The following is a 16,843-nucleotide window of genomic DNA, read 5'->3' as shown; positions in this document are numbered from 1 at the left end:
CCAGGAAGCCTTCCCTGACTGAGCCCTCCTCTCCCCTTCTCCTACTCCCACTCCCTTCTGTGCCACTCACACTTGCTCCGTCACACTCCCTCCCTTTTCCACAGCACATATTTATATATCTGTAATTTATTTATTTATTTACTTATCTATTTATTTATATTACTGTCTGTCTTCCTCTCTAGCCTGTAATATTGCTGTGGGCAGGGAATGAGTCTGATGTTGTATTGTACTCTTCCAAGCCATTCGTACAGTGCTATGCTAACAGTAAGCACTCAATAAATTCAATTGAATGAATAAATGAATCCTTGACTAAAGACTAACAAACTGAAAACCACACCAAATAGTATGAAATAATACATGTCCCTTTATCATTTGAAGACTTGCATTAACAGCAAGGTACATTCTAGCCTCATATGAGGAAATCACCTGTGGAAGGTATAGGTTGTGAGCCCCATGCGGGACGAGGACTGTGTCTCATCTTGACTATCCCAATGCTTAGCACTTGGCTTTGACACAGAGTAGTTGCTCAATAAATACCTGCCCTGAGCTAAATTAATGAATTTATTTATACCCTTCTTACATATCCTCTGCAGATGTCTGCTTAATTCATTATTTTTTGACCACTGTTGTTGAAAATATTTTCATTACTTTCTCCCCCATGATAATTTCCTTTTGAGCAGAGAAAAAACCACTTCATTATCCTGTATTTCCCAAGGGCCTGGTACAGTGCACCATACCATGTGAACACTCAGTAAACAATACTATTACTATAATAAATATTATTATTAATATTAAAGTACTACATAGAAACTGTGCTTTTAACCTATTAACATACTTGAGGAACAGTACTGGTTTTGTTGTTCATTTTTAGAGAAGGCAGTTTTGAATTTTTACCAACTATTAGTGATCCAATATTTTATTTCACTATAAAATATAAGTTGCATACTTGAACCAGGTACTTGTGAGTGCATTTTGTGCTTCTGCTGGCTCTCACAGTCCTTCCTGTCTCTTGAACTGTATCTGTTAAAGTCACCTTTTCTAAAAGATGGATCAGAGTCTGAGAATTCTGTAGGGAGATAGTAAGGCCAAGCTATCCAAGAGTTGTATATCAAATAATCAATCAATCAACGGTATTTATTGAGCACTTACTGGATGCAGAGCACTGAACTAAAAGCTCTGTAGGTGTAATCCCTTGCCCCAGGGACCTTACAGTCTGTAAGGGGAGAAAGGCATTAAACTAGTTTATGGGTAGGGGAAGTAGTAAAGTGTAAGAATATTTACATAAATACTGAAGCTGGGTTATCAAAATGCAAAAGTACATAAATGATATTTGTCTGTGAGTTAAGCTGTATTTATTACACTTTTCCATGCAGGATACAGAAAAAAGAAGTGTCATGGGGTTTTTTTTTGTTTGTTTTGTGTGTGTGTGTGTTTCTGAAAATTAAATCAGGCAACAACAATTTTGTATAACAAAAATAACATGTATTGATGTGTTATTATTATTCAATTTGTCAAGTGTCTCCTATATACCAAGCACAGCACTAATCTCTGGGGTAGATACAAATTAATCAGGTAGGACACACGTTTTTCCTAAATCTCCAGCTTAATCAGAACTCCAATTCTCAGAAGCCTCCTCCTTGGTAGTTCTGTTCACTGGCCTGTAATTCAGGAAATTTGCTCACCCTGCTAGGGGTCATCAAACTCTAAGAAGATAGGGATAAATTTGAAACTATCCAGCTGACCAAGGCAAGGGTCCCTGGAAGAAGAGTTGCAAATGGACAACCTTTACCTTTGTCTAGTGAGAAATTTAAATTTCTGGATACCTCAGAGCTCAGGGAGGGAATTGGAAACTGGGGAGGCAGATCCCTAGGAAGCACAGGGAATACTTCACTCTGTTATCCAGATTATTTTTCTAAAAGATAAGTTTAGTCCATGGCTACCAACTTTATCGTAGTGTACTCTCCCAAGTACTTCGCACGGTATTCTGCCCACAGTAAGTGCTCAATAGATATGACTGATTGATTGATTGCAGTGTAATTAGATTGTAAGCACCTCAAGGATAGAGAGTCCTATCTCTGTTACTCTTAATTGCATGTTTTCAAGAACCTAATTCAGGGTCCTGCACCAATAGGTGCTCAATAAATATTGATGAATAAATGAAAAAGAAAGGGGCTTCAGAGTTACTCCTGTGTATCAATGTTTTGCTTACTTGATTTTACATCTATGCAGATGCTTTCTTTCTCCATTAATCTTTCCATAGTCTTCTCTTACTTGTTGCATCTGCAGGCTGTCTTTCTAGAGAATATGTCAGACTAGCTATAACTGTAACTATGTGACAGCAAGGTGCCTAGGCAGCTCAGTGGAGCATCTAAGTGGGTATAGCCTTTCTCCTGCCACAAGACACTGCAATTAAAGTGTGCAGACTGTAGTGTCCCTTTCTATTCTACACTCTGCACTCCCCTCTGGCCATAAATAAACTGGAGGAGACTACTACCGGTTGAGAGATCATCTTCTGGATTTAATGAGGTGATTTCCCCTGAGAAGGGAGTCCACTTTCTCCTGTTCTATTCCAACTAATCCTTCTCAAAACTTCGGTTTCAGTGTTGGAAAATCGCCATGACACCTCTTTTTTTCCTTCTTTCTCTCGCCTAATAGTTTAGCCAAATGTAATTTCAGGACAATCTACCCACCTCCAATGATGACTGCAGTTTTGAAAATGAACATCAGTCCCTCGTTTCTCAATTACAGATCAAATATTTAGAGGCAGGGAATGTCAAATGGAACTAAAATATCCAGTGTGCTAACCTGACAGGCATTTAAACCATTTGATCAATTCTCAGTCTTTAAAAAATACATTCAATGGCTGTACTTGTCAATTTACTGTAGGAGAATTAGATGTCACTGCATATTGCTAATTCCATTTAAATAGACTCTTTCTTCGATGCCTGACCCTTTTAGGAGAAAACACTTATAATGAGATATATTTCATCAGATTTTGAGCTCAAGACCTCTTCACTAATTTAAATAACTTCTTTATTTTCCCCTTATGTGAGTCTAACTGAACCATCTAAAGCTCCGGAGGAGTATTACTTTGTGGAAGGAAGATAAGCTTCCTCTAGCTCCATACCAGGTGTAAGCAGTTCTATGCCTACTTCAAGAGGGGAATAGATGTTTGTGTGGCCTTACTAGGTGCTGACAGCGGCTCTGCTCCTTCCCAATGTGGAAGCAGCATGGACTAGTGGATACAGCATGGGTCTGGGATTCAAAAGGACCTGGGTTCTAAACCCGGCTCCTCCACTTGGGTGCTGTGTGACCTTGGGCAAGTAACTTCACTTCTCTGTGCCTCAGTTATGTCATCTGCAAAATGGGGATTGAGACTGTAAACTCTAAATGGGGAAAGGCTTGTGTACAACCTAATTAGGTTGACTCTACCCCAGGTGCTCAGTACAGTGCCTGGCTCATAGTAAACGCTTAACACATACCTGTGGTGCTAAACTGCTTTGGGATGGTGTCTGGGAAGAGTGTATCAAAGATTACCACAATTGTGATAAAATCACCACCACCACCCTTGCCACTGCTGTGTGTGCAGAGTACTGTACTAAGTACTAGGAGAGACTACACAGATGGGAATTAGACACAGCCCCTGTCCCTTGAAGAGTTAACAATCTAAGACCAGCTCCCAAATTTCACAGTACACCTTCAAAATCATACCGTAGTGGAAGAATCCCATCATGGATTTTTGGGGCTAGAGGATGCAAGAGAGTGGTGGGGGGCAGGGGCAGAGACAGAGAGAGAGAGAAGTAGGGAAGGAGGAATGGAAAGAAGTAGGGATGGAGGAAGGGAGAGAGCAAGAAAGAGAGAGGAAGAGGAGAAAGGATTAAAAAAGAAAAAACAGCTCCGTGACATATCCGGGAAAATTCAAACTTGCACATAAACCTAAGTCTATGTCTATCTTTGTTACTGGAAAGCATAACCACCTTTCAGCTTGTAATGTGTTTGTCCCAGAATCTGTCTCCACATCTATTTTTAAGAAAATTAGTAAAAATGAAGAAATCCAATCTAAGAGGTAAGGAACATGAGGCAGATTCCCTGTTTCTTGTGCATGTGCCAAAACCTAGGCACGGAGATGTGAGGCACAGCATGCCAAAGAATGCAGGCATTTCATTAAAGACTGAAGTTCAAGGACTAAAGCTGTAGGGAAAAAAAAATGCTGAGCAGAAGGCCAGGACAATGAACTGAGAAAGCTGGATCACCAGAGTCAAGGCTTTTACTCCTACGGTCAATATTAGTAATTTATGTGCAAAATCCAGAAATGCATACACATTGAGCTAGGAGTATATGCTACTCAGTCTAACAAGAATTTATTGGGCAGGAAAATAGACAATACAGATACCAGATGAATGCCCACTTGAAGTTTAGGCCAGAGCATTGTGCTCGACATGAGGAGATTGGGGGTAAGTTTCCTTCATTAGAAGTATAGAGAGAGAAGCCATGATGGGAAGAATACTACTTGAATTGTGGAACCTGAGTGATGATTCTTTTTTGTTTTATCATTGTTTTGTTCTTGTTTTTTGTTTTTTTTTTTTTTGTTTTGGGTTTGTTTTGTTTGTGTGTGTGTATGGGGGGCTGGAGAGAGTTGGCTGGACAGAGAAAGAAAGCTAGAAATGGAAAACAGTGTAAGATGGGGAAGGTGAAAGTAGATGGAGGAATTTAATTTGGGGAGAAAGGATTCATGGTAAAGTACAACAAGGGGGAATTTTGTAGGCAGAGAAAATAAGTAGCACAAAGCAAATAAAATGCAGTGTACTTCAGGCTCTATTGTATAACTGTATACAAATATGCAATTGTACTATAATCCTGGGATTTCATTCTTTATTGTTCACTCCGCAGTAATCACCCATTCTGATACCACCCGCATGGAAACAAATCATTTTTTTCCATACCGAATGCTCTGCCCAAACAGACTAACATTTCAGACAAATGTTCCCTAATTCCCTTGCAGCATTCAAGTTGAAATGCTAGTGAAAACCTATGAGAGGACAACACTAACTGTAGCATGCTGATTGATCTTGATCTAGACGAGATAATCTTGTGAGCCATATGAGAGGAGCTTCTCTCTCTCTCTCTCTCTCTCTCTCTCTCTCTCTCTTTCTCTCTCTATCTTATCCCCACTTACAGTGGTTTTTCATGATAGTCCACTGCTCTGAGGGAATATATTTGCAACTTTGTGCTAGACCTCTGCCTCAGCAGGATTTCGTGTATCTTATCCAAACTGGCCTACCCAAAGTCCAGCCTGAATCTGGCAGGCCCTGAGCCTTGAAGTTCGGCCTGCCCAAACTTCGAAAGGATTTGTCCTTGTCCGGGTCAACTTGTAAGGGAGCCATGACCCTTTTAAGTTTGACTCCCGGGCACTGGCTGTGTTTGCAGCATGTGGTGTCAAGCTTTGGGCTATGGTGACAGCAGGAACAGGAAAGTTAATCATTTAAATTTCATCTTTGTTCCAGCACTATGTGCCACTGGGAGATAAAGCTAAAACAACCTTCCTATCTCATGTCTCTGGTGCTTATTTGAGCAGTGAGCAATCAGTTGGAGGAAGGAGGCTGACTGAACTTGATTTGAATTCAACTGGTTCAGCTCTGTGCGGCATGACCCAATTCACAGGCCCCTGAGACTCAACGGAACAAGAGGCCAGGTTCATCGCACACAAAGTCCCACTTTGAGAAACTGCATGAAGGTTTTGGAGCCTTGCGGTAAAATTGACTGGTTTTCTGGTGGTCTAAAGCAGAATAGAGATGAGGTCTAAAAACGGATAAGGCAGAGAGCTGTAAAGAGAGCAAGAGAGGAGTGAGAGAGAGTGATAGTTACAGACAGGCTTTAAGGCCCATAGTAAGGAGTTTCTGTTTGATGCAGAGATGGATGGTCAACCACCTGAGGTTCTCGAGGAGTTGGGAAATATAGACTGAAAATTTATGTGGAAAAATGACCTGGGCAGTGGAGTGAAATATGGACTGGAGTGGGAAGAGACAGGAGGCTAGGAAGTCAGCAATAAGGCTGATACAATAATCAAGGTGGAATAGGATTTGTGCTTGGATAAACATGGTAGCAGTTTGGATGGAGAATTTTTGAATTCCATTAACCCATGCGACAGTTTCACTGTGATACAAATAGTCAAAATTACCATAAAGGAGTAGATTTTTACTTTGGATGCGTTCAGTTCTGCCCAAAAGTTTTCAGTTTGTGTTCTGACAAACACATATTCAGAATGAGGAATGTTCAGAAGCAGTATGACCTAGTCGAAAGAACCCAGGATCAAGAGATTTTATTTCTGATCTTGGCTTTATCATTTGTCCACTGAATGACTTCAGACAAGTCACTTACCTCTTCTGTGCCTCAGTTTCCTCATCAATAAAGTGGTAAATGCCTGTTCTCCCTCCCCCTTAGACTGTGAGCCCCACATGGGACATTGCTTGGCATGTAGTAAGCACTTAACAAATACCACTATCATCATTCTCAACATCATCATCACTCTTAGCACAGTGTTTGGCACACAGAATGTGTTTTAACAAATCCTATTATTATTATTATCCTTACAATGCAAACCTATTTGGACTCTGTATTCCATGGCATTGAAGAAACTACCAGGGTGCCTATGCACACATGTGCAATGAGTGAACTGGTAAGTACCACAGTGTAAGTTATTCTTAACATAGTTTCCCAATAATGCAGTCTTCATGTTGGAGAACTCCATGAATGCCTTTTAGGGATGAAGGCACCATTTAAAATTTATTTGATTTCAAATATCTTTGGCCTAGATAAAGCCTGAAAAAATATATCATACCTATTTCTGGCCTTGTTGTATTTTGAATTAGAATCCAAAAAAATCTGAATTTTTACTTACAAATGGAACTAATGATTTGAGGCAAAAACAAGAACAGATAATAGATTCAAGCCAGAGATTGTGTGTTTCTTGAAGCTTATTGCCTTCAAGAAGTAGATGTCTGGGAATTGAAGAGTAAGAAGTTTCTTAGCTCAATCCTAAGAAACAACAGGGATTTGATTCAGATAATCCTTCACAAAATGTAGCTTAATCAGAGAGAATCTGATGAGGCTTCTCATTGTGGAAAATATGCCCACAAGATGGAATAGTTTACCACCAGAAAGTTAGTCAAATATTTATGCACTCCATGAATAAAGCCTGCAAAAGAGCTAGCACACTGCAGCCAATCTCCTTTACTGTCACATTTTTCATTTTTTATTCCTTACTAGAACGATATCTATCTTAATATTGTGAATTTTTTTAATGTCGACAGAATATTTTTTGCCTGATAACATGGCAGTCTAATGGATTTTGCAAGAAAAATGAATATAAAATGTCAACAATAGATAAATATTGTAAATATTCAAAGAGACAGTCTCACCAGAGTCCTGATATACATCTGTTAATATCTCACAGTGGATATGAAAGGCTGTTACTTCAGGAAATCAGGTTATATGTGTGTTTAGCTGACAACGTCACCCAGCAGCTTGGTGCTTATTCCATATAAGTTCTAATGCTTCCCGTTATAAAAGCAAAATATGTCTCTATATTGTGGAGCAGATATGCCTAGCTGTAGGCGAGGATTAATACTGCAGAATTCAATTCTTTCTTTCTTTGATTGGTGAGCAAGGGATCTTCTAAATGACCATAACAATGCCTCAACAGCATCAAAGGGCTGTGGGGAGTGACATTCAAGTCAAGAATGCACTCAGTCAAGTCACTGGCAGTCAAGAATGCTAATTTTGGCTTTCTTTGGAGATTTTGGCCAAGACACTCATCTACTCTGTAACTTCCTATTGATGCAAAACAGAACCCACAACATTTAGCACTCAGTAAGTATCACTAGTGGATTGAGAATAAACTCCTGAGAGAAGTCATTGTGAGGGCATCATTTGAATGTGAAGCAGCAGAAGTCAGAGAACCTGGATTCTAATCCCAGCTCTGCCAGTTGCCTGCTGTGTGTCCTTGGGCAAGTCACTTAACTTCTCTGTGCCTCAGTTACCTCTTTTGTAAAATCGGGATTTAGACTGTAGCCCCATGTGGAACATGGACTGTGCCCAACCTAATTACTTTGTAACTACCCTAGCACTGCTTTACAAACATAAAAAAAAAGTGATGGTAACTCATTATCATCAAATGTAACAATTATGGTAATACTCTTTCAGTTCAAAGATAAGACAACTTAAAGTGAGATTTTTATCAGTATAGGTAATAATAATTATTATTATTGTAATGACATTTAGTAAGCACTTATTATGTGCAAAGCACTGTTCTAAGCACTGGGGAGGTTACAAAGTGATTAGGTTGTCCCATGTGGGGCTCAGTCTTAATCCCCATTTTACAGATGAGGTAACTGAGGCCCAGAAAAGTTAAGTGACTTGCCCAAAGTCACACAGCTGAAAATTGGTGGAGCTGGGATTTGAACCCATGACCTCTGACTCCAAAGCCCGTCCTCTTTCCACTGAGCCATGCTGCTTCTGAGCCATGCTAGTAGACATGGTTGATTACTCTTTCTCTATTCTATGCATGAAAAAATTACCCTTTGTTATAAAACAACCAAGTATTGGAGTGAAAGTCATGTTTTGTCATTCATTCATTCATTCATTCATTCAATTGTATTTATTGAGCGCTTACTCTGTGCAGAGCAATGTACTAAATGTCTCAAATAGAGATGGTCCCTACCCAACATCGGGCTCACAGTCCTGTGGGCAGCCGAACTATTCTTACTAGATCATCAAGATCAGTGGTGATTAGTGTGTTAGTATGTTAAGGAAATGCTGTTGCGTCTCTTTAAGATTCATTCTCTGTGGTGAGAAGGATATCATCTCAACTTTCCAGTGGGGCTTTGGGGGTGTATGTGGGTCTATGATGGTCAATTTTAAACTAGACCCCCAAAATAGAATGGATTCAGGAAGCCACACATTCTCCTTAGATACCCCTTCCAGTTAAAACACATTCCCTTAAGGAGCTAAGAGCCAGAAGTCACATACTGCAGGACATCATTAGGAACAAAGCCAGTCAGAGAGAGGACTAATATAAATAGTGAAAGGCTTACTAAGAAGGGCAGCCATTTAGAAAAAGTGGGGATGTGGAGTTCCAGGCAACCAGATGCAGGAAGAGTTCAGTCTCCTTCTGGTAATCCTGACGTTAAGACTCAGAGTGCAGGCTTGCTAAAATGGAGTTCAGCAAGAAGGCAATTGCATCTGTTAATCATAGATAAGGCTACACAGAGAAGCAGCGTGGTTTAGTGGAAAGGGCACTGGGTTGGGAGTCAGAGATTGGGAGTTCTAATTCCAGCTCCTCCACTTGTCAGCTATGTGACTTTGGGTAACTCCCGTAACTTCTCTGTGCCTCAGTTACCTCATTTGTAAAATGGGGATTTGAACCCATGACCTCTGACTCCAAACCACGGGGTCTTTCCACTGAGCTACACTGCTTCTTGATTCTGGGAGTGATGCTAATTTCGAAGGTCAAAGGCTAGTGGTACTGAATTGAGAGGTGAATTATGGGACCTTCTTCTTAAGGATTTCTAACAATCACTCCTCTGCACAGAAGGAAAGCATGAGGACTATATGACTCTGGAGACATATCTAGACATCCAACCCCTTTTATGAGTTGCTTTTGGGATCATTTTTGCTGGACACCTAAACCATCAGCAATATATATATATATATATATATATATATATATAAATATACATTATCATATATATATAATAATAATATATATAGCAGTATCTATATATTCTTCCAGGATGTGTAATAGTCCTGGGTACAAGTGTGGGAAGCAGAATAGCCAAGTGGAAAGAACACAGACCTGGGTGTCAGAGTACTTGAGTTCTAATCCCGACCCTGCCACTTTTCCTGCTATGTAATCTTGCTCAAGTCACCTAACTTCTCTGGGCCTCATTTTCTACTTTCGTAAAACTGGGATGAAATATCTGTTCTCTCTCTGCCTTCCAGTGTGTGCACCGTTAAGGACAGAGACTGTGTTTGACCTGATTATCTAGTAACTACTCATACATACTTACTGTGTAAGTCCTTCAGTCTGCATAGCCTTGTATAGTTTCAAACTAAGCTACCTACAATGTTGTTATATATATATATTCCTAGATAGAGGAACCTCTTGGTCAAGTTTGTGAAGTTTGTGCAGAGCACTACTGGTATGCTACTTGTTTTGCTGCAAGTAGTCTTTTCATCTCAGTCACTGTTAACAACACAGTCCTAGAGTTTTCTTCTGTTAGCATCCATAGTGTTAACATCTGTCTGGCAGAAAGGATTTCATAGAGACCCTCAATCATTAGTCACATTAGAAAAGACAGATGTGTTTTCTTGCCCTGAGAGGACTGCTTTGATGAGGAAGCAAGTTATATGTATTAACTCTCCAATACTGTATTAACTCTCCAATACTTTTATAATCATTTACATGATTTATCTTTATTACTTTATCACTTATTTGGGGGGGGGGATTTTGTTATTTTGTGTATTTGTCCATGACTATAGGATGCTTTTCATCTTTCCTTAAAATAATAATAATGCTAACAATGATGATGCTGGCATTTGTTAAGTGCTTTCTATGTTCCAAGCATTGTACTGGGGGTAGATACAAGATATTCAAGTTGGATACAGTTCCTGTCCTTCACAGGGCTCACAGTCTAAATAGAGGGAGAAGGATTTAATCCCCATTTTACAGATGAGGAAACCAAAGCATAGAGAAGGCAAGTGATTTATCCCAGGTAACACCGCAGATAAGTGGTGGTGCAGAGATTAGAACAAAGGTCTTCTGACCCCCAGGCCTGTGCTCTTTCCACTAGCCCATGCTATGTCTTTCTCCAGTTTCCCTTTACCCCCTCATATTTTAGATTTTGAATCCACTAAGGGCCAGGGACCCTGCCCAGTTCCTAACTGATAATGGGGATTCAAATTGCATAAAACGTTATTGTTTGTTGAGCACTCCTATCTAATTATTCTCCCACAGGTTGAAGGGGCTGATTGATGCCCTGCTAATGAGCCACACCCTCTAACTGGGCCCTGTAGAAAGGATCTGATTCATTTAGAACAGTTGCCAGTCCTATGATGCAGTGTGACACAGATTGGGGTGATGATGATGATGGCATTTGTTAAGCGCTTACTATGTGCAATGCACTGTTCAAAGCACTGGGGAGGTGCTACAAGGTGATCAGGTTGTCCCACGTGGGGCTCAGTCTTAATCCCCACTTTACAGATGAGGTAATTGAGGCACAGAAAAGTTAAGTGACTTGACCAAAGTCACACAGCTGACAAGTGGCGGAGCAGGGATTGGAACCCATGACCTCTGACTCCCAAGCCTGTGCTCTTTCCATTGAGCCACACTGCTTCTCAAAGGTCCTCTGAGGGGTGAGTGGGATCTGGGCAATTACCCTGAGAGTCTCACAAGGCTGCATCCCAGCTCCTGAGCAGCAGTGCTGTTCCCATGATCTCACATCCCTGCCATGGGTCTCACATGTTTTTCTGCCATAAAAACTGTTGTGAAGTAAATTAAGTACAGTGTTATTTATAGAATCCATGTTGGTTTGCCTTATGGAATCTTGTGCTAATCCTGCACTCAGGAATTTGGTAGAGAACTAATGTATTCATGGAAATCTCCCTCCTGCCTAGGAAGACTTTCTAAATGACTTCCTTATTCAGTCAACTAAACCCAGTTAGGCTCCTCTCTGAGGGGCATAGGAATTATAATAATTATTGTGCTTGTTAAGGGCTTACTATGGATCAAGGGCTCAACTAAGCACTGGGGTAGGTATAAGAATATCAGGTTGGACAAAGTCTAAACCCACCTGGGGCTCATAGTCTAAGAGGGAGGACAGGTGTTTAATTCCCATTTTGCATATGGAGAAACTGAGAAATAGAGAAGTTAACTGACTTTCCCAAGGTCACAGAGCAGGCATGTGGCAGAGCAAGAATTAGAACCAAGGTCTTGTGACTCCCAGCTCATGTTCCTTCCACTAGACCACACTGTTTCCCAGAAGGTAAGGCAATTGAAAGATGGCAGAGTCTCCTCCAAAAGTCCAATTTAGTCCCAGGAGGTACAGGAAAATAACAGACCTACCCCATACAGCCTGGCAGAATCTCATAGGAGGCTTGAACAGTGGTCCAGGGCTTAGAACAGTGCTTGGCACATAGTAAATGCTTAACAAATGCCATTATTATTATTATTATTATTATTATTATTAGATTCCCTCACTCTGATATGACCCTATGCTCTTTGCCCCTTTCTCTTATTGCCAATAGATGGAAGGCTCAACTGGACTGAGTTCTTTGGATCTAGAGGCGAGTGAGGAGGCTTGTCTAGACAGGAAATGGACAGTTTAGAGATGTAGAACTCTGGTCTCTTAGTAGTTTCTGTTGGGCTGTGTTCCTGTTTTCCCAGGCCAAGGGAACAAGACAGGAATTCTATGGAGGGGCAATGCCATGATACACTCGCTCCTCCCCCTCCGGCAGTAGATATCTGGGCTAAAATGACTTAACATGGAAACCCCACCCTACACCCTTCCCCCGAAGAAGGATGTTACTCGTCCCTCTTTGTGGTCCCTGAAAAATCTCAGACTACACCCAAGAGATCACTAACAAGACTTCTCTCCAAATAACCAAACTTTCATATGCATTTATATGTTGTAGCATTTTTTAGGTTTCCCTGTGTCCCTAAATAAGAAATTGGACCAAATAGGGGACGCCCTGTTTGAATATTAAGTAGAAGGGAACAGTTAGTAACTTTCTGCCTCTTTTTCATTTAAATTTCTATTGGTAGGTCAACCTTAATACACCTAGGTGTTCTGGCTGAAACAGCAGGGCAGGGTGTTTTGGGGCAGGGTGTTGAATGTGCTGAAGTTGAAATCTTCTTTTGTCCTGAAATAGGTGAAGAGTTTGGGAAGTGGTTGGAAACAGATGAGGCTTTGTATCATCTCTTCATTCCTTTGAGATGATTTATCTGACAAATCATTTCCATTTTTTTTTCACTTCAGAAATCAGGTGATCCCAGAGTTAAATCCAGGAACAAGGTTGGGCTTGGCTAAAATTCCACACTGACACAAAATGAGTCACACATAACTGATCCTTAATATGGAGAGATTGTGCTGCTTTCCAGATGGAGGAGTTAGTGATGCTCTAACACGTCCTCGAAATTGAGGAATTACTGTATCCTTGAAGCTGAAATTCTTTCCAAAAATTCTCCAATCTTGCTTGCATAACAGCTTATTGTGGATGAATCACTATACAGAAAAATATTTACATGAAGGGAATAAAGTTACCTAAATTATCAGGCTAATGGAAGACTCACTCTGTACTCTCAGATGTCCAAGTCATCCTTATTGGCATGTTTAGTGGCTGTTCTGCTTCATTTTGTAAAAGTAGAGGAAGTTTATAATTGTGGTATTTTTTAAGCGCTTACTCTTTACCAAGTACTTTACTACGCAACGGCGTAGATACAAGATAATCAGTTTGGATATAGTCTCATATGGAGCTAACAGTTTAAGTAAGAGTGAGAAGAAAACATGTCCATTTAGCCTCCATACCCTAACTACCTTCCCTTGATGACCAAATTGAGGTTCATAACACCACCTTTTCTACTAACTCAACTCACTCACTCCCCTATCCCTTCCTCATTCTTGTACCACTAACTCACAGCCTTGGATCACCTCCACATCTAATTTCCTTTAGTCCTGAGTACAAGCCATAGAGAACTGCTGGTGGAAAACTAGATATCAGGCCGATCTTCTACACTTCAAGTTTACTCTTGCTTGTTTTAACTCTGCCCGGCAAAATTATTTCTCAATCGTTATTGTCACCCATGTCCATTGCTCTTGCCAACTGTTCCAGATGTTTAAATCCCTTCTCAGACCCACTGTCTTCCCATCTCCCCCATCTCTTGCCCCTGATAACCTGGCCATCAACTTTATTGAGAAAATTAAGAGAAGCAGCGTGGCTCAGTGGAAAGAGCACAGGCTTTGGAGTCAGAGGTCATGGGTTCAAATCCCGGCTACACCAATTGTCAGCTGTGTGACTTTGGGCAAGTCACCTAACTTCTCTGTGCCTCAGTAACCTCATTTTTAAAATGGGGATTAAGACTGTGAGCCCCCTGTGGGACAAACTGATCACCTTGTAACCTCCCCAGCGCTTAGAACAGTGCTTTGCACATAGTAAGCATTTAATAAATGCCATTAAAAAAAATTGAAACTATAAGGCATGATCTCCCTAAAATCTACCCTGCTCTTCTCTAGTCCCTCCCTCCTTCTTCCCTTTCTTCAACTCCCCCGATTTTCCCAGCAATCTCTCAAGAGGCTATGTACTGCCTTTTTTCAAACTCCACTCCCTCCACCTGTGAATCTGACCCATCCCTTTGCACCTCATCAAAGCATTTGCTGCCTCTCTTTTTCCCTCTCTGACCCTCGTCTTCAACTGTTCACTCTCCAATGGCTTCCTCCCCACTGCTTTTAAACAGATCCATATCTTTCCTATCCTAAAAAACCCTCACTTGACCCCACAGCTCCCTCCAGTCATTTCCCCCTCTCCCTCCTACCATTCCTCTCCAGACTTCTTGAGCAAGTTGTCTACACCCACTTTATCAAGCTCCTGTCTTCCAATTTTCTTCTTAACCCTCTTCAATCTGGGTTCCATCCCTTTCACTCGAGAAACCACCTTCTCAAAGGTCACAAGTGATCTCCTTCTTGCCAAATCCAATGACATCTACTCCAACCTAAACCTACTCAACCTCTCAGCCTTCTTCAATCAATCAATCAATCAATCATATTTATTGAGCGCTTACTGTGTGCAGAGCACTGTACTAAGCGCTTGGGAAGTACAAGTTGGCAACATATAGAGACAGTCCCTACCCAACAGTGGGCTCACAGTCAAGACTGTCAACCACCCACTTCTCCTGAAAACATTACCCAACTTTGGCTGCACTGTCACTATCCTCTTCTAGTTCTCCTCTTACTTCTCTTGCCATTAATTTTCTGTCTCTTTGCTGGGCTCCTCCTCTGCCTCCCATCCTCTAACTGTGGGAGTCCCTCAAGGTTCAGTTCTGGGTCCCTTCTATTCTCCATCTACACCCATTCCCACGGTTTCAATTACCACCTCTATGCATTTGATTTCCAAATCTACATCTTCAGCCCTTCTCTCTCTTCCTCTCTGCAGTCTTGCATTTCTTCCTGCCTTCAAGACATCTCTACTTGGATGCATCTCTGACACCTTAAATTTAATATGTCCAAAACTAGACTCCTTATCTTCCACCCAAACCCTGTCCTCCCCATAATTTTCCCATTACTGTGGACACCATCACCATTCTTCCTGTCTCACAACCCTGTGGCTTTGGTATTATCCTTCACTCTTCTCTCATTCAATCCACATCCACTGAATAGTCTATCACTAAATCCTGTCTGTTCCACCTTCACAACATTGCTAAAACCCACACTTTTCTCTGTATCCAAACTCTTATCATGTTAATCCAAGCACTTATTCTTTCCTGTCTTGATTACTGCATCAGCCTGCTTGTTGATTTCCCTGCCTCTTCTCTCCCCACTCCAGTCCATAATTCACTTCGCTGCCTGGATCATTTTCCTACAAAAAAAGTTCAGTCCATGTTTCCCCACTCTTCAAGAACCTCCAGTGTGGTGCATCTACCTCCCTATCAAAAACAAAACTCCTGACCATTGATTTTAAAGCACTCATTCACCTTGCCCTCTCCTACCTTTCCTCTCTGCTCTCCTATTACAAGTCAGCCTGCACATTTCACACCTTCATTCATTCACTCATTCATTCAGTGTATTTATTAAGTACTTACTGTATGCAGAGCACTGTGCTAAGTACTTGGGAGAATATAATATAACACTAAACAGACATATTCCCTGCCCATAATGAGCTCAGAGTCTACAGGTGGGGAGACAGACATGAATACAATTAAATAAAATTCTAGATATGCACATAAGTGCTATGGGGCTATTGTGGGGAAAAGCAAAGGGAACAAGTCAAGGCTATGCAGAAGGGAGTGGGAAATGAAGAAAGGTGGGGTTTAGTCTGGGAAGGCCTCTTCAAGGATATATTCCCTCAATAAGGCTTTGAAGGAGGGGAGAGTAATTGCCTGTTGGCTTTGAGAAGGGAGGATGTTCCAGGCCAAAGTCAGGATGTGGGCTAGGGGTCAGTGGCAAGATAGGTGAGATCGAGGTACATTCAGAAGGTTAGCACTTGAGGAGTGAACAGGTGTGTGGGCTGGGTTGCAGAAGGAGAGAAGCAAGGTGAATATAGGAGTGGGCAAGATGGTGGAGTGATTTAAAGCCAATGATGAGGAGTTTTATAGGCTTCTCTAATGCCAATCACTCACTTTACCTCTATCTCACTGTCAGATTCTCACCTACATCCTGTCTCTGGCCAGGATCACCCTCTTTCTTCATATCTGACAGGCAATCATTCTCTACACCTTCAAAGTCTTACTGAAGACATATTTTCTCCAAGAGGCCTTCCCTAACTGAGCCCTTTCCAATTTTTCCACTCCCTTCTACATCGCTGATTTGCTCCCTTTTTCACCCCCACCATCAACTTATGTACACAACTGTAATTTATTTATTTATAGTAATGTCTGCCTCCCCTTCTAGACTGTAAACTTCCTATGGTCATGGAATGTGACTACCAATTCTGTTACTTTGTACTGTCCCAAGGACTTAGAACAATGCTCTCCATACAATAAGTGCTCAATAAATATGATTGATTTATTAACAGGTATCAAATCCTCCTTTTACATCTCAGAAAACAGAGGCACAGAGAAGTTAAGTGACTCACC

Source organism: Tachyglossus aculeatus, chromosome 22 (assembly GCF_015852505.1).
Source record: "Tachyglossus aculeatus isolate mTacAcu1 chromosome 22, mTacAcu1.pri, whole genome shotgun sequence".
NCBI lineage: Eukaryota > Metazoa > Chordata > Mammalia > Monotremata > Tachyglossidae > Tachyglossus > Tachyglossus aculeatus.
Note: the sequence above shows the minus strand (reverse complement) of the source record.